The sequence below is a fragment of the Lathyrus oleraceus genome, chromosome 4 (genome assembly GCF_024323335.1).
Source record: "Lathyrus oleraceus cultivar Zhongwan6 chromosome 4, CAAS_Psat_ZW6_1.0, whole genome shotgun sequence".
NCBI lineage: Eukaryota > Viridiplantae > Streptophyta > Magnoliopsida > Fabales > Fabaceae > Lathyrus > Lathyrus oleraceus.
In genome coordinates this window covers 305,309,906-305,315,546 of record NC_066582.1, presented here as the reverse complement: position 1 = coordinate 305,315,546, position 5,641 = coordinate 305,309,906, and the positions used below count along the sequence as shown (strand labels likewise).

The 5,641-nt window shown below is 38.3% G+C and overlaps 1 pseudogene; it reads left to right on the top strand.

Annotated features, from left to right (window-relative positions):
* Positions 1–533: 533 nt before the first annotated feature.
* Positions 534–2,918, top strand: LOC127137226 (uncharacterized; annotated as a pseudogene).
* Positions 2,919–5,641: the final 2,723 nt, after the last annotated feature.

The following is a 5,641-nucleotide window of genomic DNA, read 5'->3' as shown; positions in this document are numbered from 1 at the left end:
GGAGATGCTTGTATCTGGTGTCAATGGTGGCTTCTTGAGGGAGCAAAACCCTAATTTAGTGGTCCTCACATGGTCATGGCTCCATAAGCCCTAATCATGTTCAATACCCATTGTGTGGCCTCCTAACCCTAATTTCAGCTGGCACATCATCATTCATGATGCTTGATCTCCTTGCTTGGTTAAATGGCATTCAGTAGCTTCTTGCTCCTGGTTCATTCATGTTGAGTTCTTGGTTGTGTTTCTATTCACCATGCTCATGACCATTGATCCTAGTTTTTGGTCTATATAGGTTGTGGTTCATGTCACATCTTGATCCTTTCTAAATCTTGTTTCATGATTGTCATTGAGCAGTTCATTCAATGTCATAATGTCCATTTCACTCTGTTCCAATACATGTTCAAGATTCATTTATTCATATAAAAACTTCAGATTCATTCATTTCAAGAGCCATTTAGTTCAAATACCAATCCAAGTTCATTCAAATGAGGAAATGTCATTCATTACATGATCATAAAAGGTTCATTACATGAAAAATGCAAAGAGAGGTATGTTAACCAACAGTTAACTTTTTGACAAACAGTTGACTTTTTGACCAACAGTTGACTTTTTGGTCAACTTTGACCAAAGTCAACTCAAACCCTTAAGTAATGACCTATGCACATTCAAGCCTTGTCATTCACTCAAGTTTTGATTCCATGAGGTTATGTGATTCATCTGTGAAGAGTTCATTGGCCCTGTCATGTAGGGCATTCCATGTCATGTTTTAATTAATCCAATACAAAGTCAAGTCTTGATTCATGATCATTACAAGTGTCCATTCATATTCAAGAATTAATTTCACGTGTCAAGGTCAAGTCAAAATCTAACATTCATTCACAATCATTTACAATTCATTACAAATGTCCAAGCATTGAGAAAATTACAAAAAAGTGGAAGTTTGACCATATGTTGACTTTGGTTAACAATTGACTTTTTGGTCAAAGTTGACCAAAGTCAACCCAATCACCTCCTCTTCAAAACCAATTCCTAATAAAAAGTCTAACCCTAAACACCGGTGGCATGGTTGACAATCGTGTTCCAACAAATGTTGTTCGAACGTTCTCATCTGATAAATCAAACCACATGGCAGTAACTTCTTCAGTTTCGATGGTGTCTATTCCTCCCCATCTTTCTCCAGGATCTTTTGCAGCATTGCAATATCAGTCAACCAGAAATGAAGTCAGACCGCCCATTGTTTCTGGTGTAATGCCTAGCAGTCACATGGGGAGAAATCCATCTTCTGTAGGATTGCCTAGAGTTGAGAACCCACAGTTTAAAGTTACTGGAGGACTGAGTGGGGCCCCTTATGTGCTTCAGGTCCAAGAAAATTCATTGGCAAACCAATCATTAGTGAATGCTCCTACATGGTCAATACAGACTCAACCTGTGTCATTAGCTAGAAGTGTATCAGAAAACAAGGCGCCTGCTCATAATCCTCCCAAGGTGGAAGGAACTACTGATGTAACTGTATCGAGGGCAGGTCCACAAGTAGCAACAGGTCAGAGCATTAGACCATTTATTACTCAAACGGGACCTGGAACTATGTCTAGTATACACCAGCCATTGCAGGGTGGGAACATGGTTCAACCTCCTTTGGTTCCTAGTCACTCTGATATTGCAAAGATTGTCCAGAAGTTATTACTACCAAAGCTTCCTGAACATCGCACATGGATTCCTCCGTCAAGGGATTATATGAATAAGGCTTTCACATGTGAGCTCACTGTCAGTGAGGTTGATTCTGTTCTTCTCTGTGATGCTTATGAAAATGGATTTCACTTAAAGTGCCTGCAGCCATCAGTAATTAGAGGAATTCATAATAGAGTTGATTGGCACTGCACGAGATGCTTGAGTTTAAGCGGCGGAAAGTCTTTGCCTCCAAAATATGGCAGTGTGACGAGATCTTCAATTACATCACCAAGTTTTTCCTCTAATACAGTTGGATTCAACCATATTCAGAGAAGAAAGCAAATAGCTTAGATCTAAAGGCCAGCCCACAATTTTTTACAACAAATGGAAACTCTATCCCAACTGTTTCCAGTGCCAACCACAGTACTGAGTCGTCATTTGACTCAAATACCCCACACACAAGAGATATACAAGGTTCCATCATTTCATCTAGCATTGAAACCATTGAAGAGAAGCCTGATCCAAGCATATTTATGAAATCTGCAGCTTGTAGTGTTTCCACTGGCTTGCAGGGTGAAAGTTGTGCTGAATAGATAGATTCAAAGGCTTTGACCTGTAAAGACACTTCTGAATCAGAAACTCTTCCTATATTTTCCGAGCCGGCTAAATGTGAAAATTTGCAATCATCACAAGATTCTCATGTTGAGATGGCAGTGTCAGAGGACAATGCTGAAATATCACCAGATAGACATGATAGCAGTAGTTTTATGATTAGTAATCAAAAGGAATCTCATGGAGGAGAAAATATAACTCACGATATCAAGAGCGATGATCTAGATGTTGCACAACCAATTTCTGTTGGAAGTTCTGGAACTAATACTGAAGGTATTCAGCACTCTGCTATATCTTCAGATAGCTCACATGCTATTGAATGGATTGGTGATGTTGTACAACTCGTAGATGAGAAAAAGTATTACCAATCTTGCTGCATTGATGGAGTAACATATAGGCTGCATGGTCATGCTTTTTTGACATTCAACCATGGCAAACTGACACCTTCTAAACTTCAGTCCATGTGGGAAGATTCCAAAACTGGGATGAAGTGGGTAAAGGCAACAAAGTGCTACTTTCCCGATGATTTGTCGGGAGATATTGGTCATCCTTGTATATCTGAACTCAATGAGGTTTATGAATCTAATAGTGATAGGATTGAAATGGCAAGCTCATTCCATCCTAGACCTGCATATCTATAAGATCATTCAGCATCAATAGTGCGCAACAAGGTTAGGAGCATCGTGTGGTAGCAAGCAAAACAAAGGGTAAAATGTCTAACGCATACATAACCACACATACCAAATCAATGCATAGTGACCAGAGTTGGAACATTTAACTTGAGCTAAGTCATATAGACCAAGAACCCCACTGCAACTGCAGAGCTACCTGTAAAAGAGGACCAAGGTGATTCTAATGGCTACACCAGAAAAATCCATAACAGTCGGCAATGCAAGGCAAGAAATGGAATTTGAGTCATAATCATGGTAACTACCCTGTTGCAGAACCAAAGCCAAGAAAACCTGTAGAAACATGGCAAGTTATCTGAGCATAACAACACAGACCTACAATCCAAAGAACAGTTCAATTCAAATCAATGAGTTTCAAAACAATAAGCAGTTCAGGAAGTTAAGGGATCCAAACCAGTTTGGTTCAATGCAAATATCCACAGTTGGGACTTCAGTGAATAAGTCAAGGAGTGAAGCGTGCCATTCAATTTTCTAAATCCCACGTGACTTAATTCATGATGTAAAAACTCACCTTCTCATTCACTTAAAATGCCAGATGGATGATTCAGATTTAACCATTCAGACTTAATTCTCCAATTTGCCCTTGGATCAAGCTTATATAAGAGGCAATCATTGCCAATCATTGGGGTTCAGACTTTTTTCCCTCATTCCAAAGGAATCGTGCAATCGATTCCCTCCCACCTTCAGTACACGCTTTTTTTTTCTTTCTCCATTATTGTGAGAGCTTCATCACTCGAAGCTCTACACGGCAGAGCTAAGCCACCTCCACCGCCGGAAGCTTCGAAGCTCGAAGAACGTTATCGCTCACACGCTTCCAATTCGCTCCAACATTGCGAGAAGAGGAAGAGAGGCGCTCAAAAGTTGTGCTCGTGTTCGTCATTGTAACACCCCAATTCTACCCGTCGTAAATTCGATTAAAAATCAGAGTAAACAAATTTCACATAAAATTGAGGCATCACATATATCCTTTCATCAAGACTTAAACAATTTACACAACACGGCAATTGCACAAGGATCCACTTAGTCCTTGTTAAATAGTAAACAACACTGTATATGGATTCACCTAGTCCATATAGCAGCAATACACAAAACATCGCAACGGAAATCATTTAGATAATTAAGTTGAGTCGTACATTTACACATTCAAAAGAAAACAAGCAAACAAATGCCCATCACAACTATCATATACAATGATATACAAAAGGGCATTGTTACTATCAAAATCATGAAAAGCATTCATTAACCCCTGAGTGTTACAATCCTAATCAGAGCAATGACGCCAAAAGTGTGCTACCACTATCCTCCTCTCAATGCGGAGCACCTGCACGTTACCAATATAAAGGTAACGGCCAACAACAAAAGGGTGAGATACTCAAATCATATAATCAAGATAATGATAAGCAATATATAAGTAAATTCGGAAAGTTAGAAATATTGTTACCACATCACATAATCCTTCACTTGAATGCTTATGTATTTAATCATAAACAAAGTCAATAATCATCCACAATATCAATGTTACATCATAGCATCTCATCACTTTAACATTTCATCAATCCATCATAAAACATTACGATTCATCGCATCATCGCAAAATATCACCGCACATCATAAACCGTCACATAACAACAATTATCACAAAATGCGGAAATAAACATAACCAACATATGTGACTCAACTATGCAAATGCTATGCGGTACCGACTCGTCGCTTTGCCATCAAGGCCAAGGCTTTATGCCCACTTCGCTTTTGCCAAAAGGCCACGTCGCTATTGCCAAAAGGCCACGTCGCTTATGCAAATGTATGTGACTCCATGATAAATGATACACATACACCAAAATCATCATCGCATCAACATAACTCATCACAATGGCCGAAGCCCACGTCGCTATTGCCATTTAGGCCACGTCGCCATTCACATGCATAAAAGCATTCATACAACATCATCTTCACCAACATTCATACGTATGTTTATATATAAAATAAATGAGAATATTCATCACAATCAATTGTTTCATCATACAATCTCTTAGATAATTCAACCTCATGCTATGTTTATTTACATCGCACACCTACACACTATAGTTAAGTGGTATTCCTCATTAAACAAATAGGCTTCCTACTATATCAATTATTAATCATTTTTCCAAAATAATCACTTATTAAAATAATCCCTTATAATGGCCTATAAACATCAACAACATGTAGAAAATTTCATAAGCTTCGCAACGCTTCGAACGGGGACCAAAACGGAGTTACGGTTCAAAAGTTATGACTTTTTGAAGTTTACAAAAGAATTCTGTTTTCAACTCAGTTGGCGCCGCGAATTTAGCAGGAAACATAGAAAATGCGTTTTTGACCGTTAAATACCTTCCGGACCTCCGATTTCGATTCCGTAAAAAGTCTCATTCTCAGAATTTCAACGAACTACAATATTTTCAATATTACACAGCCGTTATAACCACAATTTAACTTTTATTTCATCATTCTAAACATCATTCAATTAATTTCCAACACTTCCTAAATTCACAATTTGTGAAATTACTCATACTTTGATTCATCAACACAATAGCATATTTTTCACAACATACATGAACCCCAAACCATCAACAACAACACAACACACAATGTTATTTATCATTCTTCTAAACCTAACCCTAACATTTTGCAAAGAA